The 17,762-nt window shown below is 39.3% G+C and overlaps 1 protein-coding gene across 4 annotated transcripts in view; it reads left to right on the top strand.

Annotated features, from left to right (window-relative positions):
- The first annotated feature begins 2,834 nt into the window (after window positions 1–2,834).
- The window catches only part of Blm (BLM RecQ like helicase), a 93,260-nt gene continuing 78,332 nt past the window's right edge, over window positions 2,835–17,762 (top strand). The window contains exon 1 of one of the 4 annotated variants that reach the window (XM_010621101.2): window positions 2,835–2,941. The gene's annotated coding sequence lies outside the window, so the exon portion shown is untranslated. Of the gene's footprint in view, window positions 2,942–11,916; window positions 12,124–17,762 lie in introns of those variants that run through there. The other 3 variants (XM_010621103.2, XM_033761094.1, XM_010621100.2) reach the window with 3 other exon arrangements.

Here is a 17,762-nt window from a genome sequence, read left to right as displayed (position 1 = left end):
AAGGGGCACAGCTCCTGTGCCCTGACCTTACAGAGCACCCAGAGGCCAGCGTATGAGCTCTGATTCCTGGTTCTCACTTTATAAAACCTGGGGCTGCTGTGTCTCCATTCTGTTCTGTACAATGGAGGCCGCCCATTCATGGAGTGTACAAAGTCATCAAATCAGGATGCATCCCCACTGCCATTTTGGATGTAGAGAGCAGCTCCTCTGTGGCCAGTGGGACAAGCTTGGGAGGGAGGTTGCACCTAGGACCACCAGGAGTCCATAAGGTAAACTCTCAGAGTAGAGGGAAAGGGAAAAGCAGTCACCGTCAGATGGAGACAAGAAAGAAAAGGAAAGAAAAGGGGGAAAAACAACCCATTTTTACCCACCCCCCAAAAACCTTTTACCCACTCAGACATAATCTATTCTAAAAGATTTTAAGTGGGGAAAATTGTGTGTGCGTGTGAGTCAGGCTGCAGACAGAGGCCCCTGCAAGGAGGTGGTGGGTCAGGCTTTTCCTCTCCTTCTTAGCCAGAGACAGAGAACAAAAACCACAGTCCATGGTGTCAGGCCGCTTAAAGAGGAAGAAAAGGTGGGAGGGGTGGAGAGGAAAAGAAACCAACCCTGGAGAACCAAACAGGAGGAGAAAATAAAATGGAATATAAAATATCAGCAGAAATATAGGATAATATACATATATAAATTTTTTTATTGTTAAATAAAAATGACAAGAGGCCATTGTTTTGGACTAGGGTCCTGGGCTGGGCCCCTAGAGATCAAACCAAAAATAAAAATGGAGTCTCTCTAGATAAGGTTCATGTTTGATCTTCCTAGAAATTGAGGATGAGAGAGGAGATGGGAGAGAACCAAGTTTCCTAAACAGGCAAGTTTTAATTGGCTGATGATGAAGTTCCCTCTGCTTTAATCCTTACATCTTTCAATCATTACAAAAAAATAACCTAAAGTAATCTGATGTTAGTGAATGAGTTATTTTTCTATTCTGTCTCCTGACTCTGCCTTACAAGGAACTTTGAAAGGACCAATTAGTGGTGGTGCATGCCTATGATCCCAGTTGAAACAGGAGGATCGACTGGATTTCCTGGAGTTCGAGGCCAACCTGAGCTACATAGTGAGTTCAAAGCCAGTCTGAACAACATAGTGAGACCCCGTTCTCAAAAAACAAACAACAACAACAAAAAAACAAACCAACAACCAATCCACTTTTTTTCTTTCTGCTGTATTCAGCCCTTTCCTGTCTATGAAACCAGCCTTTCTAGAACACTCATTCTAGTTTATGGAATGAATGGATTCTAAAATAAAAAAGAAAGCCAATTAAGATAATTAAACTAAATTGTTTCCATGCCTATAATTCTAGCACTCTGAGAGGTTGAGGCAGGAAGATTACAAACTCAAGCCCAGCCTGGGCAATTTAGTGACTGAGAGTCTATCTCAAAAATAAATAAATAAGTAAATATGGGCTGGGTTTTTAGCTTAGTGTTAAGGCCCTGGTTAAAAAAAAAAAAGTGTATAATTGAGGTATACAACATGATGATTTGGGATACATACAGATTGTAAAAAGGTTACTACAGTAAAATGTATGAACATATCCATCATTTCCAATACGCTTTTTTGTTTTTGTGCAAGAGCAGCTAAAACCTACTCATTTAGCATGAATACAACATACCGAAATTTTTTATTACCTATAGCTCTCATGTTATACATTAAACCTTTAGATCTAGTCATCCATCATATCTGCTATTTTTGTATCCTCTGACCTACAGCTCTCCACTCCAAGGGTTTTCTCTGTTTTTGTACGTTTGAAGTGTTTTTAATTTTTTAAGATTTCACATAGGAGATCATGCGATATTTTTCTGTGACCGGCTTGTTTTATTTAGCACAAAAAGATAATATTTAACATAATGTCCTCCAGGCTTACTCAGGTCATGACAAATTGGCCAGATCATGTTCTTTTTTAGCGCTGACTAATATTCTACTATTTTGTACCAGTTCCTTCCTTCATTCCTCATCCAACACTTATCATCTTGTTTTCTTAACTTGGCTAAGATGAATAATGCTGCAGTGAACACGGGAGTGCAGATGTTTTTAGGAGGTGATTTCATTTCTTTTGGGAAACTGCCAGAGATACTGTTGGGTCATAGGATAGTTCTATTTTTATTTAGAAACCACTAAACCTTCCCATAATGGCTATATCAATTTACATGCCCTAGGTTTTTCTTAAAACAAAGGAGGAAAAGAGGGAAGACAAGGTGGGAAGAGATGCAGGAGAAAAAAGATCTTCTGGCATCACAGGGCAGTATTGTGGGTGGGGAAACCATCAGCTGCAATTGAAACGTCTCTCAGGCACTTCCCATATAACTTGAAGCGTCTGAGATTACAGCCCCACTTCCCAGCCAAATGACAATTTGTTTGCTTGTGCACAGGAGTAGGGTAGGGACAGAGGCCAGTGTTACCAAAGGGGGGTGTAAAGGCCAGTTCACCAAAGTCTCAGACCCAGATGTTCCCAACCAGGAGATGGGGACTCAAAGACTTGGTCTGTGGGAATTGGCATATCTCAGCTCCTATCAATAATGCCAAGGTCCAAGTCCCAGAAGCCTACTTCATTTAAATCTTCCACCAACACTGAAAAACGAACAAAAACAAAGGACCCAACTAGAACCGGAAGTCGGAGATAGAATCACAGTCACCTGACTCTCCCTTAGGGACTCTGATTGGGTTTGGGGAATACGTGAACTTGCCGGCGCCGTACGTCGGTCCCGCCCCTTCAGCCAAGGCGGGGACAAATGCTACGGGAAATAGTATTGGTCAGTTGCCTCCAGATGCAGCCAATCAGCACCTCTGGCTCGGTGGCGCGAAGAGATTTGGCGCAGTGCGCTGGGGCCGTGGGTTGCGCGCGGAGTTTGGATCTTGGTTCCATCTGTCCCAAGCTGGCGAGAGAGAGGTGAGTGTGTCGCGCGTGAAACCGCGACCTGCCAGCTGTGGCCTAGGCCCTCTCTTGGCGCCTCGGCCCTGAGCTGGAAGTCCCCAGGGTCCCCCGGTTGTTCACGCCAGCTTGCCTGGGCCTCCTGAGTCCTCGTGAAGCAAGCGCCGCGGGAAGAGTCGCGCCGAACGCCGGTTCTGCCTGTCCCAGTTACCCCAGGGCCTCATGAAGTGGCCGCGGGTGGTCGAGGCCCAGACTCCGGTGCCGTCTCGCTAACCTCCTGAGGGGGAACTGGGATCCCCACACGCCTGACAACTATTGTCTCGCAGGTGTAAAATCCGCTGCTCGTCTGTCACGTGGGAGAGATTATTTCTGCTATTTAGAGTTTTGCTAGGATTAAATATAGGCGATAAATGGTCTCAAAGAGTGCGAAATACCTAGTAAGGATTCTTTTGCCCAGAGAAATGGGTAAAATCGTCCTGTTTTTTATACACGGAGGATCTGAAGCACAAAGAGGGCTCGTTGCTGAAAGAGCAATGGTGATTTAATGTTGAAGTGAGGATTTGAACTAAGAGCTGCCTGATTCCAAAGCATCTTAGACAACATCAGGCTTTCTTTGTACACCTCTGTCTTCGGGTCACAGGATGTTGAGCCCTAATGGTGTGAGGTGGGGGAGGAACCTGACTGTTCCCGGTGCCACCAGTGTTAAGTCAGTTCCCCTCCTGTGCCGCAGTCTAGATGAAGGGGCAGGAAGAGGAGCGACCCAGTGAGAGATCGAAAGTCTGGGAAATAGTAAGGTTCAGTTGAATCAGCATTTTGCCTGCTGGGTTGCTACATTGTCAGAAAGTAACTTACAGTTTACTAGGAGGGTATGAGCTTTCCAGGTCTTGAATCATTCAGTTGCAGTCACCTTGATGGGCACCTTCGGCATATAATTTGCAATCTTAACGGTAACCCAGAGAGGTAGCTGTTGCCTTACTTTACTGATGAGAAAGCCGAGCATTAAAAATTAGAGCCACGGGCGTAGCTAAGTGATGGAGTATTTGCCTGGCATGCAAGAAGCCCTGGGTTGGAACCTTAGCATTACAAAAACAAAAATCCCCATCGTGATAGATGTGTAGTAAAAGAACACAATGCAGGAGGTACATCTACTGTAGGTTAGTGTTACCTGTTGGAGGGAGAGGAAGGAAGAGATTAAGGGGAGTGAGTGAGAATTTAAAATATATCCGAAGTGGTTTTTTGCCTTTGAAAGAAAATAGGACAGAAACTTAACTTTTTAAATTTGGTTGTTGAGTACACAGGCGTCAGTCTATCCTTCATATTTTTCTGTGTGTATCCTTTAGCTTTCTTTTTTTTTTCTCAAAGGAAGAAAAGAAAAAGTGGTCCAAGGTAATTGTATTTTGGGAACTTAGTAATAGCCTCTGAGGTCTCTATATCCTGTATGATAAAATCTAAATCCCGTGGTGCCACAGGGAAGTGACAGCCTGTTAGATGTCAGATGTGCTAAGTTCCTATCTTTCAAGAACCAAAGAATGGATAGGAGAACAAAGATAGTTAAGAGTAGGAAAAGTTTATTGAGGGCAAGCTACTGAGAGACATGAGGAATCTTGAAAATGGGTTGCTGCTAAGGCTTTGTCCAGGGGTGATTTATACACAAAGTGACAGTCTGGGCAGCCACGTGTCAAACTACAATCAACCTATAGGACGACAATTATAGTAGCTTAGCTAATATCAATCCAGTAGGGAGAAGCGAGTTATGTAGCAAGGGTATATGGTGGGCATCATTAACTTCAGCTTATCTTCAGCTTCTAGTGAAGAGCAAGGGCATTTTGGGGGAAGGGACAGGAATATGGGTCAAGGTGTTTGGACACCCACCTAGGCATCAGACACCTTATCTAGGCTCACTAGACCAGGTGGTGCCAATTACAGTGCAATTTCAAGCTGCTGTCATTCCTTAGGGAGGCTGCAGGCCTTCCAGTTCGTCTCCACCCACAATTTTCATGTCTCATCTTCTGTACTGACTCCCTCTCTGACTGCCTGTTAATTTCTGTCTAACTTAGTTGTCTATAATATGAAATCATGAGCCCTTTGAGTAACCATTGCTCTAGCCACCTATGTATTCTACCTCATACTGTCCCAATTGTGCAGGCTACTCTTCATGTCCTCAATCCTGTCTGGAAGGTTCCAGTTCTCTAATGTTCAATTCAGTATTTTTTGTAAAGCTTCTCTAACAATTTTCTTGTTTTTTTTTCTTCATCTGAGAGACCATAAGGCTTTTAAGAAAACACTTTATGTCAGACTTATTCCGTTGCATTGTAATTATGTGTTGACATATCTATTTCCCACTAGTCTAGAAGCAGTAATTATTTCTCATCGCTGTACTCTAGTGTCTATCATGCTGCCTGGCACAAAGTGCTTACTAGGGTAAATATTAGCTGAATGAAAAATACAAATGGAAGTCAGAGTAGCAGTCCTTGGACTTAAAACATAGGGACTTGTTCTCTACAATAGCAAGGAACTATTGAGTTTACTTTTTTAAGAATTCCTGTATAAGGGCTGGGGATTTAGCTCAGTGGTTCTGGCACCTGCCTTGCAAGCACAAGGGCCTGAGTTCAATCCCCGGTAGCAAAAAAAGAAAAAAAATTCTTGTATTTTATTGAAACATTCTCAATGTTAACAAAAACATTGCAGTCATAATCCTTTCAGTTATTTAAAAATTTTTATTGTGAGAAACAAGATACATTAAGAAGTATAAATTATAGGGCTGAGGATTTAGCTCATTGTTGCTGCTGCCTACCTCGAAGGTACAGGGTCCTGAGTTCGATCCCCAGTACCAAAAAAAAAGTATAAATTATAAAGTATGATTATACATTAAAAATTATATTGTTCAATATTATAGTTCTTTCAGGATTTGTGTAGCAGATTTTACAGAAGCCTCCCTACCCAGATTATGTTGTATAGATAGTATACATTAAGACTAATTATAGCCAGTTATGGTGGTGCATCCCTGTAATCACAGCATAAGATTGGAAAGCTGAGGTGGGAGGATCGCTGAAAGTTCCAGGCCATCCTGGGCTACATAGTGAATTCAGGACAGCCTGAATTAAAGAGTGAGATGCTGTCTTAAAAAAAACAACTAATTGACGGGGATTTGGCTCAGTGGTTCTGCCACCTCCCTTGCAAGCACAAGGACCTGAGTTCAATCCCTGATACCAAAAAAACCCAACTAATGATAAAGTTAAATTACACATCACTATTACTGAGATTAAGAAGTAGAACAGGACCAGGCATTTAGCTCAGTGGTTCCCTCACCTGCCTCACAAGCACAAGGCCCCAAGTTCAATCCTGGTACCAAAAAAAAAACCAAAAAACAAAAAAACAGTAGAACATAGCCAGATGTAGTGGCATACACCTGTAGTCCCAGCACTTGGGGAGGCTGGGGCAGAAGTATCATAAGTTTGAGCATAGCCTGGGCAACCTAGTGAGACCCTATCTCAAAATACAAGAGGGCTGGGGATTTAGCTCAGTGGTGCCGCTGCCTGCCTCTCAAGTGCAAGGTCCAGAGTTCAATTTCCGATACAAAAAAACAAAACAAAACAAGAGAACTAGAAATGTTGCACAGTGTGAACTCTTGAGTTCAATTCTTGATACTGTCCCCCAAAAAGAACAAGACAAGTACTCTAGAAATGTCTCTTCTTCCTTATAACCTCTTCCCACAGTGGGGATAACTTCTCCTTTTGGGGATAGTAATTTCCTTGTCTTCATAGTTTCCTTCCTTCTATGCATCCTCAAATAGTATAGTTCAGTTTTGCTTGGTTTCAGCATCTGTAAATGTGATGATAGTATATGTATTCTAATATATCTGTTTTGTTTGACTTCACATTGTGTTTATGAGGTTCTTCTATATTATAGATACTGGTTTTTAAATTTTAAACTTTTTATAATTTTAAAATTAATTTTACTAATACACTTATTTTTATTGCTATAAAATGTTCCATTATGTGATTATGCCAGTTAGCAATTCTGAATTTTTTAATTTTATTGTGGTAAGAACATTTAGCATCAAAGCTACCCTTTAAATAGATTTAGAACAAACATATAAGCACAATGTTGTACTGCAGATCTCAAACACTTCCTTGTCCTGCATCATTGAAACTGTGCACCCTTTGATTACCATTCCTCAGTTCCTCACCCCTGTCCGCCTGCAGCCACCATTCTGTTCTCGTGAGGCTACTTTAGATATCTCATAGATGTGGAATCCTGCAGTATTTGTCCTCCTGTGACTTGCACATTTCTCTTAGCAAAATTCTTCAAGGAAATAGTTTAAACAATTTGTTAACGTTTTCTGTCTTACTTTATTTCTGTAGCAGTTAATAACTATTTCTAGAAAGCAAAGCAAGAACTTTTGCCAGTGTTTGATAAATGTCTTGCAGGTTCCATTGCCAAGAATGTGTTGTCCAAACTGCCTGTGTAGTTTTTCAAGATGGAGCACCATCCTTTGCTTGCTTTAAGTATGTATAGAATGTTATGATGGCATATAGTAGTGGTAGTCAGACTTTGAAATGGTAGGAAGGCAAAAATATTCATGTGACATGAACACAATATTCCCACCCCACCGTAGCAGGAATCAAACGCAACCTTGCACTTGCCAGGCAGGTATAGAACTACTGAGCTACATCCCTGGTGCTTGCAGTTTTTTAATTTTTACAAAGTCTTCATATTGCCAGCACTCAGAACTCATAAACCCTTTCCGTATTGGCTTTAGTAGTTTGCTAGAAAATTTCACAGAATTCAAAGAAAACAGTTTGCTTACTAGATTAGCTTTATTAGAAAAAGATCCAACTCAGGAACAGCAGATGGAAGATGTGACATACGGTAAGGAGTGTGGGAAGGGGTCTGGGGCGTCCATCTCTCTGTGGGTGTGCGTTCACCAATCTGGAAGCTCTCAAATCCCAGCCTTTGGGGGTTTTGTAGGCTTTGCTGCTTCGACACAGTTGAGCACATCATGGCAAGTGGTTATTTAGTCTCTCCTCTCTCTGGAGGAAGTGTTGAGTCTGTGTATGTACATTTTACTATACTATATAATGCCAGATTGTTTGCAAAAGTAGCTCTGCTTCCCCCAATGTACTGAATTCTCCATTACCCTTCCTTTTTTTTTTTTTGGCACTACTGGGGATTGAACTCAACTTTGGACTTTTCAGACAGATGTGGTACCATTGAGCTAAATCCCTGGCTCTGACCCTGCCTTCTTAGTAACTGATACTGTTTTTTTTTTTGTTGTTGTTGTTGTTTTTTCAGACAGGGTCTCACTATGTAGTTGAGACTGATCTGGAACTCAGTGTGTAGCCTAGGCTGGTCTCGAACTCACAGCGATCCTCCTGCCTCAGCCTCTCAAGTGCTGGGATTACAAGCATGCGCCACCATGCCCGGCTGATACTATATTTTTAATTTTTGCCAATTTGATAGGTGTGTGAGTAGTAGTATTTCCTGTGGCTTTCATTACCTTGAATATTGTAAGGGTGAAGACCTTGTTATGTTTATAGACTATTCTCCTTTTTTTTTTTTTTTTTTTTTGGTACCAGGGATTGAACTCAGGTCCTTGTGCTTGCCAGGCAGGTGGCAGAACCACTGAGCTAAATCCCCGGCCCAAAACAATTTTTTTTTGGTACTGGGGATCGAACTCAGGACCTTGTGCTTGCTTCTGGAAGGCAGAACCACTGAGCTAACTCCCCTGGTCCCCATGTTCTCCTTTTAAAGTTCAGGTTTTCTGCCTTTTCTGTCTTAAATTGTATGTCTTTATCTTATCCTTTTAAAGAGCTTATTTAACATTCTAAATACAGTACTTATTTTCAGGTTTACGTATGTACATACAAATGTATATATACATATAACAAATACCTTTTCTTTGGCCTTTCTTATAGATTCAACATCATTTTGGTCACATTTTGGTCACCTTTTAAAAACATCTTTTATTGTGAAATATTGCATATTTCAACAGATGTAACTTGAATAGGAATGTTAACATAGTAGGCCTGAGATTATTACTTTTGGAGCAGACTGCTTGCAAGTTTGGCTTTGGCTGGTATCTGAAACTTGACTTTTAAACCTTTCCTGGGCTGTTAAGGCTGTTTTGCCCACAGTGCCTCTAGCACCTGTTTTTCTTTGGGCGCCTGATATTTTGGTGAGCCGAGGTGCCTCTGTGACCAGCCCCAGTGGAAACCCTAGATTCTGAATCTATAACAGGATTCCTGGGCGAACACTATGCACCGGGAGCTGCATTTTCAGGGGAGGGTGCTATCTCATGGTCAGAGCACACCGGAAGCCTGCTCCTGGTTCCTACAGGCACACCTGATGTCCTTTCTCTCCTTCATTGGGAGAGTTGCTGTCTTATATCTTACCTGTAACAACTGTGTGCTGAGTCCCATGGGTCATAACACATTGTTCGGTATGAGAATGGTCTCTGTGCTTTTTGTATTAAAAAATCTCTTGGAGGTTATGAAATTATTTTTTATTGTTTTCTAGAAGCTTTATTTTGTCTTTTACATTTATATGTGCAGTTTGCTTCAAAATAATTTATATGTATGAAGTAGAGTTTATTGGGTTTTTTGAGACAAAATCTCACTGTATAGTTCTGGCTGAACTTGTGATCCTCCTGCCTCAGCCTCCCAAGTATGGGCATTACAGGTGTGCAGCACCACACGTGGCTTGAAGTAGTTTAAATTTTCTTTCTTCCCTGTGTAGATGTCCAGTGTCCCAGTACCAGTTATGAAAAGATTATCCTTCCTAGCACCCAGCGGTACCATCTTTGGTTTGGAGTATCTGTTTCTGACTTTTTTAGGGTCTTTCATACATTTGTTTGCCTGTCTGTAGACCAGTAATACCTCATTGTTCTTAAAGGTAATTATTCATAGGTTGTTTTGGGTTTTTTTTTGGTTGGTTTGTTTTTTTCCTTTTTTCTGGTACCAGGGATCGAACTCAGGACCTTGTGCTTTCAAGGCAGGTGTGGTGCCACTGTGCTAAATCTCTGGCCCTTCGTAGGTCTTTCTGTATCTTGTAGAGCAAATCTTTTCACCTTGTAGTTTTTTAGTATCTTGAATATTTTTGGAATTTTATATCTTCCTGTAGAGTGGTACCTTGGTTCACAAACTCATTTCTTTCCTTGCTTCTGGTCGCAAACTGAGTTGGATGAAAACTGAATCAAATTCAACTATTAGGTTCAATGTTGACCTTGTGAAGAAATTTAATTCATTTCTCATCCAATACTGTTTATGACCAGAATCATGGAGAGAATTGAGTTTGTGAACCAAGTACCACTATAAATTGTAGACTCAGCTATTAGGTTTCTCTAGAAAAAAAATAGAACTTTGATTGGAATTGCATCAAGCCGTAGATCAATTCTGGAAAAATTGGCATCTTGACAATACTGTATCAATCATGATTTTGATTCTTTGTTTCTTAATTTTTGAAAATAAGGATTTAAATTTGCTGAAAAGATGGTCATAGCTTTTTATATAGTCTAGGGGGTGTTTAAAAATTTTTTTTTTGTACCAGGGATTAAACTCAGGTCCTTGTGCTTGTGCTTGTGAGGCAGGTGCCAGAACCACTGAGCTAAATCCCCAGCACCAGGGATGTTTAAATTTTGATGCCATTGTAAATAAGCTTTCAGAAGTTTTATTATCTAGCTGTTTATCAGTAACATGAGAATAGGATTAATGTCTGTGTGATGACCTCATTTCTAGCAATCTACATAAACAGCTACTTGCCAAATTGCCACAAATTTAGTGGCTTAAAATGTTGCAGGTTTATTTGCTTTATTGTTCCGTAGTTCAGAAGCTTGAATGGGCCTCACAGGGCTAAAATCAAGGCATTGGCAGGACTGAGCTCCTTTGAAGGCCAGAGTGGGGTACTTTGCCCTTGCCAGCTTCTTGTGCCCTCATGTCCAGGTGTTGGCCAGGCCCAGGCTGTCCTGAGTGAGGAGGAACTTCATGGGCCACATATAAAATATATAACATAGTTAATATGTGTAAAACTTCCCTTATTTTTAAATGTTATTATTGCATTAGAAAGGCGACATAAACAAAACCAATGGGGCATGCAACCTAGTTTCTGTGACACTGGTGCATCAGCATCCGGTTCTGTGGAAGTGGTTGAGGTTCTCAGTGAGTCCACAAGGTGATCTCCGGAAGTTTTTCATCCACTTCTACCCGGCATGTGCTTCACAATCGAGCATACGGCCAAAAGTGACGACTGGGGTAAGGCGTGATCGTGCCGGGAGGCGTATTTTCCCTCGGGAAGATCGGGTTTATGAAGGTCTAGTAAAGAGACATGGTCGAATTTTTCTTGAGTTGAATGCCTGATTGTGACTCTGTGCTTTTCATTTAGAAGTTCACAAGAATTGTGTGTTGCCTGAAAATGGAATCACAAATATTGTGATCACTAATTGATGGTTTTCTTGGATATCTTGAAACCAATTTTCAAATTCCTATATCAAAGTGGAATGCAAGACTGTGTGTTTTTCACTGGTCCCAGGACTGGGTTTAGCCAACATAGCAAAATGCATAAAATTGTTTGCCATAACTTTAATTTACTGTAATTAAGTTTTATTTTGAATGCTGTTATGGTTTGAAGCATAGCACAGAGAAGTTGATTTTCACCTTCAGGATGCATGTTTAGCCCATTAAATGAGTGGTCACATCCATCAAAAATGTTAAATCTGTGACCTATTTTTCATCTTCAAGTTCTGGCACAAATTTTTCTTTTGATTCGATAGAGGACTTAATTTCATCTGCTAATCATAAAATTGATTCAACATTTTACCCTGTTACTTCAGAAAGGTGAACTATTTCTCCATAATCAGCATACATACTTTTATTAAGGAACTCCTGAAACCCTGGGCTGGTGGCACACAGTTGTAATTCCAGCACTCAACAGACTGAGGCAGGAAGATTGCTGTGAATTCAAAGCCAGCCTGAACTACATAGCCAGACCTTGACTGAAAAACAACACTTCAAAGAAAACCAAAAAGGAACTCCTGGAATTGGTGATGATTCAATTCTTTGTACCTTATGAAATTCATAGCTTTGAGAATTTGTCTGACATCCATTTTTAAAGCTTTTGTGTGTAAGTTTTCTTCATTTACAGTGCACTGATAGTTCATCAAATGTGAGGTGCTGGTGGCAAATGCATCATCTTCTATTGATTTGGTAAGTCTCTCTTTTTTTGTTGTTTGTTTTTTGTGACAGGGTCTCACTATGTAGTTGAGAGTGACCTGGAACTCACTCTGTAGTTCATACTCACAGTGATCCTCCTGCATCAGCCTCCCCAGTGCTGGGATTACAGGTGTGCGCCACCATGCCCAGCTCAAGTCTCTTTTTTTACCAACCATCTCTGGGCTGTCATCAGTAGCTAACCAGATATTTTGCCAAAAGTTAAAGAAAATTGCTTTAATGTTAGTTTTACTGATTCATGCACGTCACAAGATTTATTTGTGTCTTTAATGGCACCAAAGAAGCTATTCCTTCAGTGACATTATATTTATTATCAGTACTTCTGATAAAAATGAGAGTTAAGCTGTTATCTGTTGTATCAGTACTTGACTCTATCACCAAAGCATGAAGTTTGAAATTAGCAGCTTTACTCTCCAAATCTCTTCTGATAGATTTTCCTCTTTCTTCATTTTGCCTGGTTACAGTCTAGTGAGAAAAACTGATTTTAGAAAAACCTATTTTTTATAGGACAAATTAGATCTGCCAAGCTTTTTGTGCGTTGCTTCCTAAACTCACCATCAGTGAATGATTCAGATTTTTTTGAGATTTGTTACCATATTACTAACATTTATAAAAGTCCACTTGAATTATAACTTTTAAAAAATTTTTTGAGATGACATACTTTTCAGTTCTATTTTGTCTATGAAATATTCCTTGATATGTATCAAATTTGGTAGCAAGTTTTTACTTGTCTTTTCCAATGATAATCTTTGAAAACTGACACAATTTCCCTATAAATTAAGTATGTATCTCATTATTTGTATCAATGAAAAAATACTCATCTGTCCATTTCTTGTTGAATATTTCCTTCATTCACAATTTTTGTGTGTGTGAGGGGTCTGTTTTCTTTTGGTATAATACTGAGGCCGTACTAGAATAAAAAGATTAATAAATGAACAACCATTTATTCTAGTGTTAGAAATATTGTATAAGTAATTATAACAATATTATGAGCAAAAAACTATTTGATACATTTTTGTATTTCTTATATCACAGCTGCTAAAAACTGTTATAACTCGTCATTTTATGAAAAAATAGGGTGAGCCCAAGCTTAATAATGAAATAAGAGAATTTACATTCTGCTTAATAATAGTAAATGCCTGGCTTCACAGACACACACATGTAGGTAGGTGAAATATTTTTATCGCTAGTCACTACCAAGGTGCACAAGTGCATGTAACTCCTGATATACTTGGGTTTCCATTGACTGTTTGGAGGGTGTAGGAGGCAGTGTTAGCCCTGCTCTGTGCCCTACCCTAACAGTGTTCTACTGTTGCTTATGCTGTCTGTGCTCAAACATCACACATTTCAGCCATGATAATTGCATGATAATGTTAAAATAGGACTACATGCACTTCTATTCTAGAGTTTTTTTGTTTTGTTTTGTCTTTGGGGTCTGTAATGGCGATTGAACTAAGGGCATCTCTCATGCTAGGCAGACACTCTATCCCTGAGCTACATTCCCAGCCCTTTTTAAAAAATTTGTAGACAGAGTCTTGCTGAGTTACCTAGGCTGGATTCAAACTTGAAATTTTCCCTTGGCCTCCCAAATAGCTAAACAACAGGCTGTCACTGTACCTGGCTTACATTTTCAATAAATGAAATTAGAATGTGGAATTTTATTTCACTTTTTACATAACATAATTATTTTTAGATCAATTTTTTGAGGGGGTACTGGGGGTTTTTAGATCAATTTTTATGAACCAGGTATAACAGTAGATACAAATAAGGGTAGCACAAAAAAATTGAGGATTAACATCATTATTTATAAGCATGCAAAAGTTCTGAAAAAATACTACCAAACAGAATCCTGTGAAACATTACAGAATATTATCTCATAACCAAGTGAGAGTTATACTACGAATGCATAGATGGTTCAATATTGAGATCATTGATATTATCTATAATATTAATAAGTCTTAGGACACTGATATAATTATCTTATATATAGTCTAAAAAAGCCTTTGATAAGATCCAGTATAATTTATGCAGAAACACTAGAAATTAGATTATGGTCAGTACTTTCTAAACATGATTGGTGTCTCTCTGTCTCACTTGTGCACATATACACACCTTTGTCGTAAAGCCAGCATTTTATTTCACAGGAAAATAGGAGTCATTTTTACTTAGATCAAGAAAAAGACAAAGGTGCTTTGCCAACTCCACCCTTTTAACATTTTACTGGAGGCTTAGCCAGTGCTCTTAGCTAGAAGAAATCAGAGGCACAGGATTTAGAAAATAAATAGTGCGCTCTCTCTGTCTCTCCTATCTCTCTCTCTTTCTCTTTGCAGATAATATGTTAATGTATCTGGAACATTGTAAATAATAATGAAAGTAACTCATAAAAGAATTTAGTAAGCTAACAGAATAGTTCACTTGCAAAGGTTATTAGTCCTGAAATACACAAGTAACCAGTTAGAATACTATAATTTAGGGGGAAATCCTATGTATAGTAATAACAAAGATAAAATATTTAGAAATTTTAAAACTTGAAAAACATGAATACTTACAATACTTCTAAAGGACAGAAAACTAGTCTTTAAAAAATGAAATCTATAATTCCAGGACAGGACAACTCACTATCTTAAGAATGTCAATTCTGCCTAACTTAATGTGTAAATTTAAAGCAATCTCAATAAAAATATCTGCAGAGTTTTTCTGGTGCTAGACAAGTTGATTATAAAGTTCATGTAGAAATAAAGTTCATGTGCAGCAATCGCTAGAAAAACAGAGCTATAGAGATTAGACCTCTAGATGTTGAAACAATACAAAGCCTTTGTCATGAAGCAGTTGTGATACAGACCAATACAAAGTCTAGCAATAGACTTCCACTTACAAAAATGTCACTAATGTCTCAAATTACTGGGGCAAAGATGGATTTTGGTGGGGGAGCAGTGTTGGGGATTGAACATAGGGCCAGGGCCTTAGCCTCTACCACTGAACTCCAGCTCAATTTAGTATGTGGTATTGGGACAACTCAGTAGCCACTTGAAAAAAGTTATATCCATACTTTATTATCATGCTCAAGAATAAATTGTAAAGATTTCAGAGATTGAAATATTTGTTTGTTTTTTTTTGAAATATTTGTTTTTTAATTGCCATCTAAGAAGACAGAGATATTCCCCCACCTCCATACCATGAAACTCAGGACATTGCACTTGCAAGTCAGGCATAGTGCCAATGAGCTAAATCCCTGGCCATGGCACAGGCTTTTTTATAAGTTAAAAAAAAAAAGTAAAATAAAAAATGACTACATTAAAATATATATGATTCAATACACACTAAAAAAACCATAAACAAATGTTTTTTGTACCAAGGATTGAACTCAGGTTCTTGCACTTGCGAGGCAGGCAGCAGCACCACTGAACTAAATCCCTGGTCCTATAAACAAAATTTTTGAAAGAAACTGGGATAAAAGATTTGCATCATAACTTCTTAAAGAGCTACTATCCCGAATCTCAAGTTGAGAGCAAAAATACCAAAATTTGATAGAAAAAGGACAAAATACACAGATTAAAACATTTTAAAGCTACATTGAAATTCCCATTTGTCACCTGTCACATTTGCTACACTTAGAAAACTTGACAAGTTCTGTAAGGCTTTGGGGAAGAAAAACTGATAAAGCCATTTTTGAGAGAGAATTTGGCAGTATCAAATTATATATACATTTGCCCTTTGGCCCAGTAATACCACCTGCAGAATATTCCTTAAAGAACTATTTTGAAGAGTAGGGAAGTATGAATATACAAAGTTATTTATTGCAATATTATCCATAATTGTAAAATAAATGTCACCAGAGAATTCGTTGAACAAACATCTACACAATGCAGCACAACTGCAAAGAAGAATGAGGAAAATCTTTATAAATGGGTATGAAGTGAGCTAATGTGTATTATATGTAGAAAGAGTATTTTAAGTAATAATCACTGAAGGGGGCACTAGTTGTCTTAGGCACTTTCTTCTCCCTGGAACAAATACCTAATGCCCCAAATTTAAAGGAAAGGTTTATGGGCCGGGGATTTAGCTCAGTAGTGCCACTGCCTGCCTCAGAAGTGCAAGGTCCTGAGTTCGATCCCCAGTACAAAAAAAAAAAAATGAAACAAAAACCAGAATACAAAGGGAAGAGAGGTTTATTTTGGCTTGTGGTTTTTTGAAGAACCAGGAAGGACATGGTGAAAGAGTCCATGGAGGAAAGTTGCTCACTTCGCACAGCCTTCCAGGTCACGCACTTAGTAACTGGCCCTTCCCACCTGGCCCATCTTCTCATAGCACCTCCATGGTCTGGTTACCTCCCCAGAGTCCTACCTCTGAACACCTGAGGCTTCAGGTGGATATTACAGATCTAAATCATAACAAAGGTTTATAACACCATGAGCAGTTGCACATCAACTACCGTGGTTGAGTGTGTCCCTTAAAGTTCATGTAGAAACCTTGATTGCTAGTGTTGGGAGCTGGGGCCTAGTGGGATGCTTGGGTCATGGATATAGAGTGCCATCACTGGGGTGGGTTAGCTGTTAACATGCGGATACTGCCCCATTTTCTCTCTCCTTTGTGCATGGACCCTCTCACCAGAAACCAAGCAGATGTTTCCACCACGCTCTTGGACTTCCAGTTTCCAGAACTATGAGCTAAAATAAACCTCTTTTCTTTATAAATTATTCAGTCTTGGGTATTATTACATCAGAAAATACATACCAAACATCCATTTCCTCTACTTTATCAATTCATAAAATCTTGTGTCAATAATGTAGGTGAAATGGATTAAACTCTAGAAATTTATAAATACCAAGGCCCAAATCGTGAAGTAGAATATCTGAACAGATCTATTACTAATGAGGGGATGGAATCAGTAATTAGGAGTCTCAACAAAGAAAGGCTTAGGACCAACTAGTGATTTCTATCAAATATCTGAAGAATTAACCCCAGTGATCGGTCAAACTCTTCCAACAACTCATAAGGGGTACAGAATATATAAAGAATTTTAGGAGCCAGGTACAGTGCCACTGTCTGCCTCACAAGCACAAGGTCCTGAGTTTGATCCCCACTATCAAAGAAAAAAAAAAAATATATATATATAAAAGGAAGAGAGGTTTATTTTGGCTTGTGAATTTTGGGGGTTTTGTTTTGTTTTGCTTTGTTTTATAGTCCTAGCACTTGGGAGGCTGAGAAAGGAGGATCAGCAGAGCATAAGAGTTTGAGATCAGCCTGGGCAGCATAGTCCCTATCTCAAAACAATAACAAAACGAAAAACCAAAACCCAAAACAAACAACAAAAAAACCCAGTAATAGTTTAACAAATAAAAACTAACCCATTAGGATAGCTTTTATAAAATATCAAGCTTGCCTGCCTACCTCTATTCCCTCTTTCCTTCTCCTTCCCTTCCTTGCTTCCTTCCTTCCTTCCAGACAGGGTCTCCTTATGTAGTTCACACTGGCCTTGAACTCACTATGTAGCCCAGGCTGGCCTCAAACTCATGCCAGTCCTCTTGCCTCAGCCTCCTGAGTACTGGGATTATAGATGTATATTATCATACCTCCTGGCTAAGCCTTTTTTTTTTTTTTTTTTTTTGGAGGGT

Source organism: Fukomys damarensis, unplaced genomic scaffold, assembly GCF_012274545.1.
Source record: "Fukomys damarensis isolate Sample0158 unplaced genomic scaffold, DMR_v1.0_HiC HiC_scaffold_7, whole genome shotgun sequence".
In the NCBI taxonomy this organism is placed as follows: domain Eukaryota; kingdom Metazoa; phylum Chordata; class Mammalia; order Rodentia; family Bathyergidae; genus Fukomys; species Fukomys damarensis.
This window is presented reverse-complemented; position numbering and strand designations above follow the sequence as displayed.